The following is a 19,933-nucleotide window of genomic DNA, read 5'->3' as shown; positions in this document are numbered from 1 at the left end:
TGCGGATAGCATGCTTTGTACCGCCATGCAGTCATAAATGTAATAAAGATAAGAGGTTCAATAAACAGGGACCGGGCGGCAACGCTAACCCAGCAGCAGCAGACGTGATGGAACAGGAGGAGGCGCAGGAGGAGAAGGCCACGCTTTCAGGCGCAACTCAGGCCTTGCATGAGGACAAAAAAATGCGTGCGCAAAGCAATGCAATGAGTAGTTTTCAGGACACAATGGGCTATTCGGAGGAGCTATTCCCACCCCCACAATCTTCTACCTGTGAAAGGTCAATGGAACAGCCACAAATGTTGTGCCCGGATTCACAACCTTTTTCTGTGGAAAATGCACCTCGCACTGAAATGCAAGGCGAGGCCGAGGATGAACATGACGTCAACAACTCAACATGACGCAAAATGGGGGCGGAACAGAAAGCTGCTTTCAATGTTTTGAAGGCCTTAATTGCCTCCGGTGACCAGTTAGATGCATCATTCATCACACCCAAATCCCAGAGCAATGTGTGCAGGAATTTGAATCGCAGGAGGTGTACCGAGATCATCTGGACAAGTGACCAAGTGACCAAGTGACCAAGTGACAAGTGACCAAGTGACAAGTGACAAAGTGACAACGTGACTGACAAAGTGACAAAATGACAAAGTGACAAAATGACAAAGTGACAAGTGACAAGTGACAAAGTGACAAGTGACAAAGTGACAAGTGACAAGTGACAAAGTGACAAGTGACAAAGTGACAAGTGACAAAGTGACAAAGTGACAAAATGACAAAGTGACAAAGTGACAAGTGAGAGGTTGTTCTGGGGAGCTCTACTCCACTGCACACAGTCACATATGAGGAGAGGTCTCGTCGGGACTGCTGATCCTCCTCAGCTTGCTCAAAGCCTTGAGGGTTCCTGAAGATCCTCTGCTTGGAGTTCGCCGGGATTCAGCTTGGTGTCGGGGTCGGCGGCGTCCTCCTCACTCCAACGTGGCAGATCTTCTGTTGAAGGAAAAAAAAAAAAACATTTTTTAAAGTCCAGCACCGCTTCTGAAGGACTCACCAAGAGATGCAGGAGCGCTTCAATCTAGCGCACCATCGCTCGCTGGGTGATGTCCCTCCCTACGCGCTGGAATTCTACGCTGCACATGCTAGCACGCTTTTGCGCAGTGCCGAGGCGCATTCCAGCAGCTAGCTACCAAGCTTCTGTGGATCTGATTGGGCCACCATGTTGGATCTCTGCCAAGTCCTCCAAAATTTTGAGCAATCCACGTTGCTTGTGACTGAGCAGTGACAACTCTACAGTCAGCATTACAATACCACTGCTGTGTTTACTGAAGAAATCAATGTTGAAGATGGAAACCGCTGGCATGATGCAAGTGGGGGAATCTGAAGATGAAAACGATCAGCGTGATGATACCAACATCAGGCAACCTGCCTCAGGAAACGCTGGTCCCAGTTATGACAAAGAACAGGACGAGGAACAGCTGGAGTTGGAGCAGGAATTGGATGCCCCCACTGCCGAGGGACAGAGCTGTGCACGTTGGACTTCCACAATTTAGCGGGAATGGACAGCAGAAGAGGAAGAAAGTGATGCTGGTGACGAATATGGTGCATCACAACAATCACAACGCTCACAAGAACATCAAGACAGAGGAGTCTGGCAGGATTCTCTGGCACACATGGCTCAATTCATGCTAGACTGCATTGAACGCGGCCCGCGCATTATTCACTATTCATTATTATTCATTATTCTGGACAACACCAATTACTGGGTTTATACCCAGTTTATACAAACACAATGTTAAAAAACTGATTGAAGAAAGTGTCAGACAGGTCAAAAATGGAACAATTCCAGCAGGCCCTTGAGGATGGAGACTTTAGAGAGGAGATTGACATCCTCCTCCTTCTCTAGCCAGTTGTACGCCGACAGACTGACTTCAGCAAACCCAGGAGGACCAGGAGGGCAGCAAAGAACACAAGCTTCTGCTAGTGCCCAAAAGGGAATGGTATTGGCAGTGTCCTTGGAGTGGGAACATTTTCTGACACCCATGCAGCAGCCCACAGAACAGCAATCGGGCAGTTCCACGTCCTCCAACACCAATCGCCTGGAGAAGATGGTCAAGGACTACATGTCAGATGGCGTAGCTGTGTTGAACAATCCATCTGCAGACAGACGGTGAGTGTGACAGCACAGAAGGACCATGGCAACTCACTCATAGTACCACAGTTTGATAGTGCTGCCCAAAAAATTATATGGATCCGTGGACCCGGGCAGTACTGGGAAGTGGGAACGCAGATTTTAGTACCTAAACACACGATACAACATGTTTTCCGGGGTCGAACTCTGAGGCACATACAGATGGTCCCGATCATCATCCTCATCATACAACTCTTCTCCTGAGTCTGACCCACCCACCACCTCTGCCACCCCAACATCCCCAGACACAGACCCCTCATCGTCCTCAACATTAACTTGGGATGCTGGCCTGAGCCCGACCTCCTCCTCCACATCAGGCCCCATCATCTCCTCAATGGCAGCCCTCAATAATCGCTCTGGCGCCGGACCGATGGACACAACGTTCTCCTCCGGGGAGGGCTGCTGCTGACCACTGGCTGCTGGGGTGGATGTTATAGCTTGCGTGGGGCGTTGGCTGTTGCTGTTGTTGGGAGTGCTGCTCACAGCGGAGGTCTCTGAGGAACTTATGGTGAGCTCATATAGTGGTTGACGTTGAGTGGAGTATTACTGATCCCAGCAATATACACACTGACTGGCAGAGTACGCAATGCTATATAGTGGTTGACGGTGAGTGAAGTACTACAGATCCCAGCAATATACACAGTGACTGGCAGTACAATGGTATGGGTGGGTGAGCAGAGTACTACAGATCCCAGCAATGCTATATAGTAATGGGGTGACTGAGTGAGCGGCAGTGTACTACTGTTCCCAGCAGACACAGAGTGGCAGTAAACACAATGCTATATAGTGTGGCTGAGCGAGCGGTGTACTACTGTTCCCAGCAGACACAGAGTGGCAGTAAACACAATGCTATATAGTGTGGCTGAGCAAGGTACACAGAGTGGCAGTAAACACAATGCTATATAGTGTGGCTGAGCGAGCGGTGTACTACTGTTCCCAGCAGACACAGAGTGGCAGTAAACACAATGCTATATAGTGTGGCTGAGCAAGGTACACAGAGTGGCAGTAAACACAATGCTATATAGTGTGGCTGAGCGAGCGGTGTAGTACTGTTCCCAGCAGACACAGAGTGGCAGTAAACACAATGCTATATAGTGTGGCTGAGAGAGCGGTGTAGTACTGTTCCCAGCAGACACAGAGTGGCAGTAAACAGAATGCTATATAGTGTGGCTGAGCGAGGTACACAGAGTGGCAGTAAACACAATGCTATATAGTGTGGCTGAGCGAGCGGTGTACTACTATTCCCAGCAGACACAGAGTGGCAGTAAACACAATGCTATATAGTGTGGCTGAGCGAGGTACACAGAGTGGCAGTAAACAGAATGGTATATAGTGTGGCTGAGCGAGCGGTGTACTACTATTCCCAGCAGACACAGAGTGGCAGTAAACAGAATGCTATATAGTGTGGCTGAGCGAGGTACACAGAGTGGCAGTAAACACAATGCTATATAGTGTGGCTGAGCGAGCGGTGTACTACTATTCCCAGCAGACACAGAGTGGCAGTAAACAGAATGCTATATAGTGTGGCTGAGCGAGGTACACAGAGTGGCAGTAAACACAATGCTATATAGTGTGGCTGAGCGAGCGGTGTACTACTATTCCCAGCAGACACAGAGTGGCAGTAAACAGAATGCTATATAGTGTGGCTGAGCGAGGTACACAGAGTGGCAGTAAACAGAATGCTATATAGTGTGGCTGAGCGAGCGGTGTACTACTATTCCCAGCAGACACAGAGTGGCAGTAAACAGAATGCTATATAGTGTGGCTGAGCGAGGTACACAGAGTGGCAGTAAACACAATGCTATATAGTGTGGCTGAACGAGCGGTGTACTACTATTCCCAGCAGCGACACAATGACTGGGGGGACCCTGGCTAGCGTGGCTGGAGCGCGAACTACCCTGCCTGCCTACCCAAAGCTAAACCCACAGACAAATGGCGGAGATATGACGTGGTTCGGGTATTTATTTACCCGAACCACGTGACAGTTCGGCCATTCAGAGCGCGTTCGGGTCCGAACCACGTGACCCGTTCGGCCAATCACAGCGCTAGCCGAACGTTCGGGGAACGTTCGGCCATGCGCTCTTAGTTCGTCCATGTGGCCGAACGGTTTGGCCGAACACCATCAGGTGTTCGGCCGAACTCGAACATCACCCGAACAGGGTGATGTTCTGCAGAACCCGAACAGTGGCGAACACTGTTCGCCCAACACTAGTACAATGTGCCAGTAAATGGCCGCAAGGTTGCTGGCGTCTAAATTATACATTTAAACCCTCGTGCCACCCAGCTGCACTTCTTAGGCACCTGCAGTCACTTTCTCTTGCTGGTAATCGGGAAGTCTGTGGCAACTGGGAAGCCTTCCTCGTCATCCTTTCCTGGCTTTGCATTTTATAGCTCACGCTGCATCCTTCCTGGGTATGGATTCAGACACCTCCTATTCCTCATAAGTCTGGGGCTTCATCATTTTTAACTTTAGGGGCACTTCTCCCCCACCACTAAAGACTCCTATATCTTCCACATCTCCCCCACCACTGTAGTTTCCTATACCGAGTTCCTGCATATAGAGCCACCTATCTCTGATTACCTACATACACACACATATATATTGTTTTAGAGTCCCTATTTTTGTATCGGACTTCAGGCGCTGTTCATATATTATTTATTTCTTACCTGCCATTTTCACACTACCTCTGCCTCAGTATAACTGCTAAGGTACATGCATTCACTCTATTACTTTTCTGGAAGAGTTTGGTAACTAGATTTTTATAGAGAAAATGTATTCAGATAGTTACTAGATTTAATTGCATAATTGTATGTATGTATGTGTGAATATATGAAGACACTGCCTAGCGTTATTGTACTTATTCTCTTACAGTATATGTTTTTTAGATGGATATACGGTTTTTAGATGTTTTGTACTGTTGTATCAAGGTACTATTTATTGTGATTTTGTTTAGGCACTCTATTTAACCTGATGAAGCGGCTCCTTCACTGTAAAACGCATTGTCCTAGTGCTCAATAAAAAACGTACTTCTTAATGATACTGAGTCGTCTCCATTAAGGTAGGAGAATCCTACATATTATGGTTCTTTATATACAATAGAATCATTACCACAGACACCATCTTTGGATATATCGGGCGCCTCCCACCAAATAGTATTTTTTACCTGTCACCCTGTTGGTGTTTTTGGATAATGAAACATATCCTTTCACCTGTACAATTACTTTTGGGAGCAGCAACCTACAAGACCATCAGAAGGCTGAGTGGGGACGGATTTCCCCATATGCGCTAAGAGTGGTTGCTTGGATAGCAATTGAGACTTGTGATTATTTCATTTATATGTATCTTTTACCGAATTATCCTGACATACTACACCATATTGGGCTCCCAGCGTCCCTGTACTTTTTCCTTTTTCTCTACATATCCTTAATGTATTTGTGTTTGTTTGTTTTTGGTTTTGGAAAGATCTAGTAATGACAAAACATTTAGTGGAGCAGGGGAGAAGCACACATTGTCCCTGCCATTCCATGGTCTATTAATCCCTGGAATTTGTATGTGACTCGAGAGATGATGAGGGAGATCATGACTGAACTCTAGGGGAGATGATGGCCAAACGTAATATAGGACACATCATGAATCCACTAAATGGAAGATAACGTCTAATCTTGTTATGGAGAAGGTAAGATTTACTACTTTGTATGGGGAAGTAGAAGACCATGGTTGCATTAAAGGGGAGATGGTGGCTATGCTGCACTTGTTATGTGTGGCTACATTTGTTATGAGGTAGAGCTTATTGGCTGCACTACATTTGTAACATCAATTCGCTGTATACAAACACTACCAATGAGCTGCCATATGGCCAAAGACCCACAAAAAAATCTGCACTGTGAAGAAATAGCTGAAAGCTCTGTATACAGTTTACAAAGCCCCAATTTTCCCAGTTAATCTAAATGTGCTAATGCCTGATAATGGGCTAATAGACCTTTATAGCAGTGCTGGTAAACATTAGATTTAACCACTTGAGGACCCACCCTTTACCCCCCCTTAAGGACCAGCGGCATTTTAGCTGATCTGTGCTAGGTGGGCTCTGCAGCCCCCAGCACAGATCAGGGTGCAGGCAGAGCGACCAGATCGCCCTCCTTTTTTCCCCACTAGGGGAATGATGTGCTGGGGGGGTCTGATCGCTCCTGCCTGATGGGTGTTGCGGGGGGGGCACCTCAAAGCCCCCCTCTGCGGCGAGATTCCCCCCCTCCCTCTCCTCCCTGTTCCCCCTGGTGATCTGGGCTGCACAGGACGCTATCCGTCCTGTGCAGCCAGTGACAGGCTGTCCCCTATCACATGGCGGTGATCCCCGGCCGCTGATTGGCCGGGGATCGCCGATCTGCCTTACGGCGCTGCTGCGCAGCAGCACCGTACAATGTAAACAAAGCGGATTATTTCCGCTTGTGTTTACATTTAGCCTGCGAGCCGCGATCGGCGGCCCGCAGGCTATTCACGGAGCCCCCCGCCGTGAATTGACAGGAAGCAGCCGCTCGCGCGAGCGGCTGCTTCCTGATTAATTAGCCTGCAGCCGGCGACGCAGAACTGTGTCGCTGGTCCTGCAGCTGCCACTTTGCCTTCGCAGTATGAGTGCGCGGTCAGCAAGTGGTTAAAGCAAACCTCTACATCTTTTTACACAATGCAGACTTCAAACAGGCATGACATTATCTGCATCTTGAATTAACACACATGCAGTGTTATATAATACCAGTCACTGCATAACTGTTCACTGCACCTGTGTGTGACAGCTGCACATTTGTAATACCAGTCCGACCGTGCATACCTGTTCATGTTCACTGCAATTGCGTGACAGCATGCAGTGCTATATAATACCAGTCACTGCGTAACTGGTCACTGCACATGTGTGTGTGACAGCTGCACATTGTATTGTGTAATACCAGTCCATGCATACCTGTAACTGCACCTGTGACTGACCAAACATTGTATTACATACCAGCAGTCACTGCATACTTTTTACTGCACCTGTGTAACCGCACGTTGTTGTACCAGTAGTCACCTTTTCACTGCACCTGTGTAACTGCACATCGTATTAGTCAAGTCAGTGCATATCTTTCAATTCATCCCCCCCAATATGGACAAAACAAGAGACAGAGCCAGAGGCAGGCCACCCGGAAGGTCTGTTCGAGGTCGCGCTGTTGTGATTTCGTGTGGCCCTCGTTGACCAAAGTACAGTGTTCAGAAGAAGGCACGTGCCATCAACCCCCCAATATTGTCAGGACGTAGTTGACTATTTAACACAGAACACCTCATCTTTCTCAGCTTCTGCACGGAAGCGTGACATATCTTCCTCCTCCTGCACCCCACTTAACACTCCGTCGGCAGCCATCACCACCAAAGTGTCATCATCCCAGGGCTCAGCGGTGTGGACATTTTTTTGTGTGTCTGCCTCAGATGAGAGCAATGCCATCTGTACTCTCTGCCACCGAAAATTGAGCTGTGGAAAGACAAAGACCCACGTAGGGACAACTAATTTACGAAGGCACATGATTACAAAGCACAAACTGCAATTGGATGACCACCTGAGGAAAAGTAGCACACAAAAGCAAAGCCACACACCACACTGTAAGATACCATCACGCAATTATTTCTCAAAAAAGGCAATACCCAAACTGTACCGTGATTTTGAAAGGCAAGTGGTGTCAGCTCTGGCACACAGTGTTGGGTCAAGGGTCCATCTGACCATGGATGGCTGGTCTGCAAAGCACGGTCAGGCCTGCCCAAAGACTAAGTCAGTCCCCACACACTGCATCTCTGCCTGCACGCAGTGTGACTGCCTGCCCCAAGACTAAGTCGGTCCCCACACAGCATCTCTGCCTGCAGGCCGCTTGACTGCCTTCTTCGCCAACACTAACAGGGTCCAGGACTCCAGATGGATTCCTGAATTGTTAAGGCCACTGCTAGCAGCGGCCACTATAATAATTTTTCTGGTGCGAGTACATGCCTGCCTAATTTTTCTGTCTGCACTGCAGCTGCAACAACAAAACAAAAGGCATGTACATGTGTCAATTCCCCTTCATGATCGTTACCTTGTCGTGGTGAAGGGGCTTGCGTATCACAATGAAGCAATGACTGGCTAAATTAGTGTGTTGGAGTTGGGGGGCACACCTGACCCAAGAAGATAATAGGGTCGTTACTTCATTGTGGACAGACCAAATTCGATCAGCTGGACACACATGATGAAGCAGGGTTGTGACCTGCAAAACGCGTTGCACGTTTGGAGTATCTAATAAATGTTACTGTGAATTATAGTAATGGCTTACAGTCTGTTTTTTTTCTACGAGGGAGGTAACTCCACCAAATTTCCGCCTTTCAGATGTTTTTTAAACATTTTTACCCTTATTGGTGCCTCTGTTTACCTATCTACAATCATATTAAGAAGGAAAGTTTCTCAGACAGTGCAGTGTGTGAGGGAAATCTCTGTTGCTGAGGTAACCAATACATCTGTTGTATTGTGCAATGCCCAGCACTGGAAGGGTTAAGCACAGAACAGCTTCACAGGACACCTAGGAGAAGGGAGCTATTGCTATCGATAGTTATCGCTTGTTGCTATGAAACTGTAATCGAGCTAGAATAATGATGTCATCAGGACATGTCAGCAGGATAAGCAGCAGGATTTGCTGTAAGCACTGAATTCCTCTTTAACCTCCTGAGCATTACGCTGCTCAGGAGGTTTTGCAGCTTCAGAGTCCCCCTGTATAAAACTAATAAATTGCATGCCTGCAAAAGGTTTAGCTAGCACTAAGCTAGATAGTATTGGTGGCCAAAACCCCCCGATCGCTTCTGATCCCCCCCAATCCAGCCGCTTATACATTACCCAGCCTGGCTCCAGCGACTGGCGCAGGATCGTGACTGCGCATAACGTCATGACGTTGGCTTATCTGCCATAGGCAGTCATGTGACACAGGCGGAGGTCAAATTACAACTAGTGATTAGACACAAATGAAATGAGGAGGAATTACACAGACTAAACTCTTTAAATACATACAGGGTGTATTTCTGTTATGTTTATGTTTTGCTTGGGTCCTGTGAAAGAGTTCAGGTACACTTTAACCACTTCACCACTGAGGGGTTTTACCCCCTGAGCACCAGAGCAATTTTCACCTTTCAGCGCTCCTTCCATTCATTCCCCTATAACTTGATCATTACTTATCGCAATGAAATGAACTATATCTTGTTTTTTCCGCCACCAATTAGGCTTTCTTTAGGTGGGACATTATGCCAAGAATTATTTTTTTCTAAATGTGTTTTAATGGGAAAATAGGAAAAATGTGGGGAAAAAAATAATTATTTTTCAGTTTTCGGCCATTATAGTTTTTAAATAATGCATGCTACTGTAATTAAAACCCATGAAATGTATTTGCCCTTTTGTCCCGGTTATAAAACCATTTAAATTATGTCCCTATCACAATGTTTGGCACCAATATTTTATTTGGAAATAAAGGTGCATTTTTTTCATTTTTGCGTCCATCCCTAATTACAAGCCCATAGTTTATAAAGTAACAGTGTTATACCCTCTTGACATAAATATTTAAAAAGTTCAGTCCCTAAGGTAACTATTTATGTATTTTTTTTAATTGTAAATTTTTTAATTTTTTTTTAATTACAAAAAAAAAAAAAATGGGGAGTGTGGGAGGTAATGAGTTAATTTTATGTGTAAAAGTCATTTATTTGTATGTGAAAAATGTGTAGGGTGTAGTTTACTATTTGGCCACAAGATGGCCACAGTAACTTTTTGTTTTAATGCGACCTCCAAGCTTCCTTCCGGAAGCTTGGAGGAAGTATAAGGAGGCTGGACACGTGAGTTTTTTCTCACAATGATCGCGCTGCCCATAGGAGAGCAGCGGATCATTGCGGGGCTTAGATTAACGAACCGGAATGGATTTTCCCATTCATTGATCTCTGGGCGAGCGGGCGGCGGCGTGTTTACTAGCGGCGGGCGGCGTGTTTACGAGCGGGAGCGCGGACAGCGTCGGGAACGCAGAAAGTACGTATTTCTCCGTCCCTGGTTGTTAAAGGATGGAAAAAGGGGCGGAGAAATACGTACGCGCGGGGGTAAAGTGGTTAAAGAAAACTTGAACTGAAAATTAAAAGTCAAAATAACCATACACAGGTCATACTTACCTCCTGTGTAGTCTACTCCTCAATCTCTTTCTCCTCTCCTGCATCCTGTTTGCCCACTGTGATCAAGGGAATTCACCGTCCACCATTTTGAAAATGGCCATTACCCCAGCTTTCTGGTCAGCACACTGTTAAACTGTAACATTGCCGACTTGAGCCATAGGGAAGCATGGACACATCAGTTCTCCTCTCAGTTGTAACTAACAGCAACTGATATATAACTGACAGCAACTGATATATTTCAGTTCTGACAAAATGTTGTCAGAAATGGAAGGGATAATGGTCAGAAGAAAATGGTGAGCTTCTGAGTGGAACTGATGGAAAGGTAACTATGAAATGTTCATTTGAAGTTACCTCATGTATTTATTTTAAATAATTTTACTCAGTTCAGGTTCCATTTAAAGCCATTCAGCTATTATAAAAACATACTGGGCTGAGTTTGTGCAATGAGAAGAAAATAAGCCCAACTTATTTGTTTTACTGTTGTTACTAGCATCCATATCAACAAGACAAACTGCTTATAATTTTCACTGAAAGCAAGAGAAAGATGTATGGCATGAGTACAAGACATGCTTCACAAGAAAACAGCTGGTGAGCATTACCTTTCTACACGCTGTCATACAGAACCAGCCTTCACAGCTGTATCTTAGTGCTCTGAGCGAATGAGTTGTATTCTACTGCCAAACAGCATGCTGACATAGCCATATCTCTTTGCTTTGTGGGCTTATTACTGTACCTCCAGGTGGACAGAGCTTCAAAGCTCAAAGGAGGTTGTTTATTTAAATAATAATTTATTCAAAGGATTTTATGGTCTTTTCTTTGATAGTTATTAATTTCCTTAGACATCATGTGTATGTTTACAGTAGTAGTGAGAAAGTACATTAAATTTTGTTTAACACCAGTGGTGGGCCGAAATTTTGCATGTGCGAAATCTCGCATTGAAATTTGCAATTACGCATCCTAATCATAACGTGAAATTTCATAGTTAATTTCATATGTAAAAGTAGAATTTCAAAATTTCACGTAATTTTCACAACATTTTGCATAATTTTGTGCAGATTTTAGAGGTTAATAGCAAAGCCCCCATACATGCTATTACTACCAAAAATGGAAACATATGTTAAGCATAATAGTGGGTATATGTGACAAAAATAATTTTTCAAAAAGACCTTGTAGTTTTTGAGAAACTTGATTTTAAAAATGCAAAGAAAAATGGTTTTTTTACACTGTCATTTTTCTAAGTGTAAAAATCATTTTTACTTGCATTTTTATAATCGAGTTTCTCAAAAACTATAAGCTCTTTTTGCAAAATTCTTTTTTTAACTTGTACCCAAGATTCTCTTTAACATATGTTTCAATTTTGGTGTTAATAGCATGTATGGGGACTTTGCTATTCACTGCTAAAGTTGGCAAGAAATTACACAAAATTTTGCAAAATTTCACGAAATTTCATGCGAAATTACGAATGGATACACTAAATCAACTGAATTTGCAAATCGTAATTACGTATAAGCGTAATTGCGAACATTTACACGAAATTTAGCAACATCGTCATTTGTTGATCACGATCATCACTAGTTAACACAGACCGGGATGATTTCTTCAAGTTTTAGCTTTATTTAACTGTTAGATTTTTATGTCCTCTCCATTTATTAGACTTTCTAGCGTTAAAGCCAAGCCTGAATTTTCCTACAAAAAATAGCTGGAATCGGTAAGGATGAGTCAGGCTCATCCAGTAATTACTATTACTCACGTCGTTGGCGTGCGGGATCCCTTGCCTGCACCTCGCAGCTTCCCTGTTCACGTATTTCCGGTCCCGGTGATGAGCTCTTCTTCTTCCTCCTTTTGTCACTTCCTGTCCCTCGGCTATCATGTCCCCCGGCGTGTCCCTGTGATGCCGCTGTGTACTCCCCCTGGTGTTGTCGCAGAGTCATCACATCAAGCGGCAAATTCAAAACAAATTTTACAATACAAACATCTGTATTAGATCCACTGTAAAAAAATAAACAGTGAGGAAAAAAAGGATATAATGAAGCTTAAAAAAGAAAAAAAATCAATAAATAAAAAATGTGTTTTTTTTAATACTGTACGCATGCTTGTAGACAGCTTGCAAGACCGCAACTTGCAAGCAGTCCACAAAAATGCTTACAATATAAAGAAACCCTTAAAATTGTACCACTTTGGTACAAAAATTGCAGAGAAATTAAATGCAAGGAAGGGTAAAGAGAACCTGAAGTGAGGGGAATACGGAGGCTGCAAAGAATAGAAAAAGCTGGGTGTTCATCTGGATTTTGCAATGTTAGCTTAATTTATGAGTGGAACCGTAGCCACAGAAAGCACAACGTTTCAAAATGCTCATAATAGGAATACAGAGGCTGCCATTTTCATTCTCAAATAAACAGTGCCAGACAAGGGTGGATTTACGTGAAATGGGGTTCTAGGAAAGATAGTGGCATTGGCTCCCACCTGCTGGCCACCTGACTTTTTGGTAGGATTTGTTGGAGGCACCTGCCTAAGTTGCCTTATGGATGATCTGGCTCTGGTGCCAGATGCCTGACTTCTGTGCTGGTGTTCTGCCTATAATACTTTAGGTCCCAGAATAAACATGCGCATCAGATGCTTTGATTTTGATTGTGTCATTTTCACATTGTATATATACTGTATATCATGACATTTTTTGCATGATACACATTTTTATGAAAATGAGAACTGTTTTGAAAGTTTTCTCGTGCCAATACACTTCAATACATTTGGTAAAAAAAAAGTGTTTTTTCATGCCCAAATATTTTCGCAAATATTCTTGTCAGAAAATGTGACATTTTCACAAAAATGATGGCAAAATGAAAATGGCCATATTCACTCATCGCTATAAATAGGAAGTACAAATCAAGGTTGCAGGAACCAAGGGCCCCATCCTAATTTTGCTGTGGTGCCACATGCTGTATATTAATGGACTATTTCAACAGAAATTTTACGGAATGCACTGGTTACACTGGTGCAAATCTTTATCCAGACATGTTTGAATTCATAGATTTGGGTGTTCCACAAACCCTGGTGACAGTTCAGAGGGCTAGAAATGTACATGATGAATTACAGTAGTCCATTCTGAAACATTACTTGGTCCAGCATGCTCTTTGCTGATAATGCCTCACCTATTCTAGGCATGCCAAGATGTGTGGATAACTAAATTTTAGGGTTTTTTGGGGGGTATTTTTCACAGAATGGATTAATAGAATTTAAAATTAACCTCCTTTAAAACAGGTGATAAGAATATATTTTAAGGTTCTTATGTGGAGTGGAAGTGATTTATCTAGATTTAGGGCAATATCCTATTAACTTCTCTCCTGGGATTTCTCCAAGGAGGTACATTCTTATCTTACCTAAAAAAATAATCTTTCAGTACTTAATGTGCGTACACACGTCAAACTTTTTCAAACAACTTGTCGTCTTTGAACGACTTATAGTGAAAACAACAAGTCGTTCAGACATCATGTACACACTGACCATCAAAGTGACTGATATGCTAAATTAACGTAATTTACATGCCGTTTAACCAACTTGACAATGGACTAGATTAAATGACTAATCCAACCTCTTGTTGTTTTAACTTCTGTTAGTTGGACAAACAACTAGAAGTCGTTTGTATACATGTACAGACCTAACAGTCATTTGAACGAAAGTTAGTCTAATGGATCCGCTGAGCGGATCGGGCAAACCGGCTGTTATCAGTCACTTGACAGTGTATGCACACGTCCGACTTGTCGTTCAGACGACAAGTCGAATGACAAGTTGTTCGAAAAAAGTTGGATGTGTGTACGTACCTTTAGCAATTGAAAAAGTACTAAATAGTTAGTAAAGAGATAATATCAAACAAGTCATGATCGTAATCTGCTAATTAGCATTACGCAAAATCTTGCGTACATTTTCGTAATTACGCCCATACGTAATTATGACTTGGACATTCAACTGATTTCATGCAATCCATTTGAATTTTGTCAAAATCTCATGCCAAATTTAGTGGTTAATCACAAAGCCCCCATACATACTATCATCACCAAAATTGCTATGTACGTTAAGAAGAAGGATTGGAACAAGGCAAAAAGATAATTTTTCAAAAAGACCTTGTAGTTTTGGAGGAGACTGATTCTAAAAATGCAAAGGAAAAATAGTTTTTAAACTCAGAAAAATGACAGTTTAAAAACCATTTTTCCTTTGCATTTTTAACTACAAGTACAAGGTCTTTTTGAAAAATATTTTTTTTGCCTTGTTCCCACTATTCCCTTTAACATACATAGCAATTTTGGTGATGATGGCTTGTATGGGGGCCTTGCGATTAATCTCTAAATTTGACACAAAACTACACAAAAATTACACGAAATTGTGAAATAGTTACTGATTACATTTACTAATGTAATTAATTATGATTTTATCTGAAATTTTGCATTACGATTTTGTATCATAATTGCGAATTACGATGTAAAATTACGATTACGCGAAAACTGTACTCAGCACTATGTCAAACTCACTTTGAGTAATTTCTAGCTTGGTGGGGGCTTTAAAAGTATTTTAATGGTAAGGATTGAAAATATCTACTTGGAGAAAACTTAGGAGAAACATTAACAGGATATGGTGCCATTGATTGGAACTTTACCTAGTTAACACTATACATTACAACATAATAGTTATTGCATTTTGTATTGTTAAAAACAGCAGAATTCTCTTTAATTTAGCAAAACCTTTTAGAATTACAACTAAAAGGCTTTTCTATAGTAATGCTATGGTACAGATTTAATGCACTTCCTCTAGTTATTTCTATACAAAAGATCCAGCTCATTGCCATTAGGCAGATTTATAATATGTATGCCTAAATGGCTATGCATACTTTAAAGACTTTTGCAATGTTTTAGTATTCTTTGTATACCTTTAACAGGCATGCAGTGAAAATATTATAGTTTTTGCTTTTAGAAATGGTTCCCATTGTATTATAATGAGTCTGTAACATGCTACTCTGTGCTCATTTGTATAATGATATGCCTGGAAAGTTCAATACTTTTCTCTCCTGTAGTAGCCAGTATTATCTGACTGGAAATAACATCCTCCAAGGCATATTGCCCCATCAGAGAATTTATATAAGGTTGTTGTATTATGGTTGCCATTCTGAAAATCAAAGGTAGTCCAACAATGAAAATTTCACATCTCCATTAGGTGATCATTAAAAGTTAATAGCCAGATCTCAGATAATTGCTCTAAATCACCCTTCTTTTTGACTTCTGCGTGATAATGGTAAGAAGTGATTTTGCAACATTTACTTATCTCTGATCCCATCAAGGGGCTCACAACCTAATCCCTACATTTCATTTGCCTATAACTTTATCACTACTCATCACAGCAAAACAATCTTTTTTGCCATCAATAAGGCTTTTGGGTGGTACTTTTTGCTAAGAATTATTATATTCTAACTGCATTTGAAAGGGAATAATGAGAAAAAAAATCATTATTTCTCAGATTTCAGCTTATATCGTTTTAAAATAAAATGTTCTACTGTGGATAAAACCTACACATTTTATTTGCCCATTCGTCCTGGTTATTGCAACATTTAAAATATTTCCCTAGTACAATGTATGGTGCCAACATTTTATTTAGAAATAAAGGTGCATTTTTTTCAGTTTTGTGTCCATCACTAATTACAAACCCATAATTTTAAAAATAACAATAATATACCCTCTTGACATACATATGAAAAAAGTTCAATCCCAATGGTAACTAGTTATGTATTTTTCTTATGATCTTTTTTATGCAAAAAATGTATTTGGGTACTATGGGAGAGTGTGGTAGGGAAGAAGTTAAATTTAAATGTAAGTGTAGGTCTTTTTATTAAAATAAATGTATGCAGGTGTAATTTTAGTATTTGGCCACATGATGCCCTCACACATCATTTCCTATTAGCGTATTATAAGTACGCGAACAGGAAGTAATGCGTGGCTGTGTTACTTCAGTAGCTACAAAAAATGCAGGAATCTCATTGATGCCGGTGATCTTTGACAGGGGGACTTAGATTAATGAATGGGAACTATGTTCCCATTCATTTATCTCCCCTCTAACGATCGGCGGTGAGAAAGAACGCGGGAGCGCATGCCAGAGCAAATGGGAGTCCATGGAGGCAAGGGAAAAGTACCTACGTCCCTGGGAGATAAAGTGGTGTTTTGCATGGATGTCCCGGGGAGGGGAAGTGGTTAAACTTCCTGCCCTAGCAACACTCAGATTATAGCTGCATACCACTTACCACTTAAATTATTTTTTGTGAAATCCACTAGAGGTTGATATTGGTGTCACTAGCTTGCCAGATAATACAGACAAAATAAACTTGAACCAGTCACATCCAAAATTCAAGAAAAGCTTAATTTCACCTAATTTTTACATGACACATATCATTGCTTCACAAGCTATTTGGTAACATAATATTAATAAAAAAAAAACTATAAAAGCAATACGTACAACTTAAAGTGGATCCGAGGTGAACATTGTATAATTGATTACACAGAGAATTGTGTTCCTTTCCTATTGTTTATAGGGCATTCCTCAAGCCAAATACTTTTTTGTTTTTGTTTTAATACTCTAATTCCCTATAAACTAAAAAATCCACGCCCACGGGTTTTCAGAGAGCCTTGACAGTAGCAAGGGCTCATGGGAGCTCAGTCTGGGCAGGAGGAGGGGGAGGTGTTACTAGCCATTGATTTCAGAGGCAGAGAGGAGGAGGGAGGAGGAGAGGGGATTAGGCTGATTGCTCAAGATACAGATAAGCCTGCCTCTGTGTAATGTTTACAAACAACATGGCTGCTGTCATTGTATCACAGGAAGAAATAATCATATTCTATTAAAACTGTTTGCAGCTAGATTTGCTGTGTAAACCATCTAAACTTTAGATAAGATATATAGACAAGTTACTTGTTATAGTTTAGTTTTTCATCTCAGATCCGCTTTAATTGGTTCAGTTTTCATTACAGTAAGAGTATTCAGTCTGCAGCAACATATGTTTTTACAGACATAGCAGACAAAATTATTCCATGCAACCAGGGCAGGGAAGACTGTACAGGGATCACCACACATAGATCTCCTTTGCATGCAAGCTTTGTCTTAAATTCTACAGTATGTCAAGTCTCCATTGCAGTTCACATTCATTATAATGCATACATTATGCAACTGACCACTGTGAATCCAGCCTTAATATTATTTCCTGCCCATAGTTTAACCTTAATATTTTTTCCTGCACATTCCTGGGAAAGGGTTAGTCTTCAGTGTTTACTTATTATTACAGAGCCACGGCACAGCTCATAGCACTGATGTGTACTTGCTGAGCTAATTTCTAATTGTATTTCTTAGCATTTATAAACACTTCTGATTGCTGTGCTGTCCAAGAGTTCAGGTCCACTTTAAGCAAAGTGGTTCCCTTTTCTATGGTTATTTTGGGCACAGGAGCTTGACCATGACATAGGCAATGCTGGTACTTAGGGGTTCAAAAACATTAAGGCATTTTCAGCCGTAAAGTGTTAATCTGGGCAACGGTGATCAATTATTATATAGCCAAAATGCACGCTAAAATATCGACCAATGGTGCTAAGGTTCAGCTCAACCTTCTTAGTGGTATGGACAAGCTCAGCTCGTCCATAACCGCTGCAGGGCACTGCTTAAGCCCTGGTGGGCCAATTTTCTCAATTTTTTTTTTTAAAGCACGCAGCTAGTACTTTGCTAGCTGCGTGTTGGGGACGATTGTTGCCTGCTCGCCGCTGATGCGGCGATACCCACTGCGTAACAGAACCCCCCCCAGACCCTGTGCACAGCCTGGCCAATCAGTGCCAGGCAGCGCTGAGGGGTGGATTGGGACTACCTGTGATATCACGATGACGTCATTCCGTTCGTCGCCATGGCAAAGGGGGAAGCCCTAAAGGAAATCCCGTTCAGAACTTTGCTGGTGGATTTGATCGCCGGCGGCGATTGGAAGGGTGGGAGGGATTCGGCAGGGAGGGGGGAATCATGTAGCTAGCGCTAGGCTAGCTACATGATTTAAAAAAAAATCAAAAAATAGTGCTGCGCAGCCACCCTGGCGATCTTAATAGAACGCCAGGGTGGTTAAAGGGAACCTAAACTGAGAGGATATGGATGTTTCCTTTTAAACAATACCAGTTGCCTGGCAGTCCTGCTGATCTCTTTGGCTGCAGTAGTGGCTGAATCACACACCTGAAACAAGCGTGCAGCTAATTCGGTCTGACTTCAGGGGTCACTGAGCTTATCAAGCCAATTAGAGTTCCAATAATTAGTTCTAAAGGTTTTGGAATCAACAAAATGACAACAGTGCCCAAATGTATGCACCTGCCTAATTTTATTTAAACAATTATTGTGCACTTTCTGTAAATCCAATAAACTTCATTTCACATCTCAAATATCACTGTGTGTGTTTCCTATATGATATATTTAACTGACATTTTTTATCATAACAACCAACGATTTATACAGGAAAATCGTGACAATTAACAAGGTTGCCCAAACTTTCACATCCCACTGTATATGCGCAGTTGTATAGCACGTCTAGTACTAATAAGTATATACAGCAATACCAAGATTCAAAAGACTGACTAGGAGGGAACCCTGCCCATATCACAGCGTAAAGGAATAAGATATATACTGTACATATACCATGTACTGAATGCAATATATAGGTTTGTTCCCTATACAGTGTCAATACACAGTTGTGAAAGCAACACTATTACTATTAGTTTGTGCTTATAAACATCATGGTATGTATACACCCTTTACTAAGGCATGTTTCCCATTCTTTTATGAACCTTTTATAAATCAGTACAAAGTATGACCTTGTATTTCAGCATTCCTGCTACTATACAATCTGTTTCCTTCTTGCGTTTTATTGAATTTATTTGTAGGCTCATATTATATACCCCTTGTTTTCACTGTTTCAAGCTATACAGAGAAGGTCGTTAAAGCTTTCCATGTAAACATTTTACAGTATCTACAGTATTTCATGTAATGTTTCAAAACTGAAATGCCTGTGAGTTATTCATATCTTAGAAGTTATCAAAACCACAGTTGGGTAATGATTCATCATGCTAGAAACTAAAGAGGGGGTCCAGTAAAATATATATCCCTAACTAAATAACAAATGCAATAGATACAGAACCATATGAAACAGGACAAAGTCAGAATCAAAAGACTGGCCAGGACAAGAGCACAAGGTGAAAGACAGGAATTTGTAATATCGGGACCAGGAGTGTAGAAAGCACAGAAGCAAGCACTGAAACATTGGCATTCTAGGATGGAGTTCTAAGGCCTCATTCAGATCAGTTAGCGCAGATGGCAGTGCGATCGGAACACAACGTATACAATCGCATGCCATCTGTGCTGCTATACACCGCGCTGCTGATCCCATTCACTGCAGTGAATGGCTTCAGCACTGCAATTCCCGAAAAATGCATACTGCAGTGCGATAGCGAATCACACTGCTGCCCGGTGCATATGATGGGAACGGTAGAAGTGCTGTCTATGCACTTCTACCATTCTTACGC

At 42.2% G+C, this 19,933-nt stretch overlaps 1 long non-coding RNA gene across 1 annotated transcript in view; it reads left to right on the top strand.

Annotated features, from left to right (window-relative positions):
• LOC137563186 (uncharacterized) overlaps positions 1–5,208 on the top strand; it is a 263,248-nt gene extending 258,040 nt beyond the window's left edge. The window contains exon 3 of the long non-coding RNA XR_011030287.1: positions 5,137–5,208. This is a non-coding gene — a long non-coding RNA (uncharacterized lncRNA). The remainder of the gene's footprint in view (positions 1–5,136) is intronic.
• Positions 5,209–19,933: the final 14,725 nt, after the last annotated feature.

Source organism: Hyperolius riggenbachi, chromosome 3 (assembly GCF_040937935.1).
Source record: "Hyperolius riggenbachi isolate aHypRig1 chromosome 3, aHypRig1.pri, whole genome shotgun sequence".
NCBI classification, from domain to species: domain Eukaryota; kingdom Metazoa; phylum Chordata; class Amphibia; order Anura; family Hyperoliidae; genus Hyperolius; species Hyperolius riggenbachi.
Note: the sequence above shows the minus strand (reverse complement) of the source record. Positions and strands in the feature narration are given on the sequence as shown.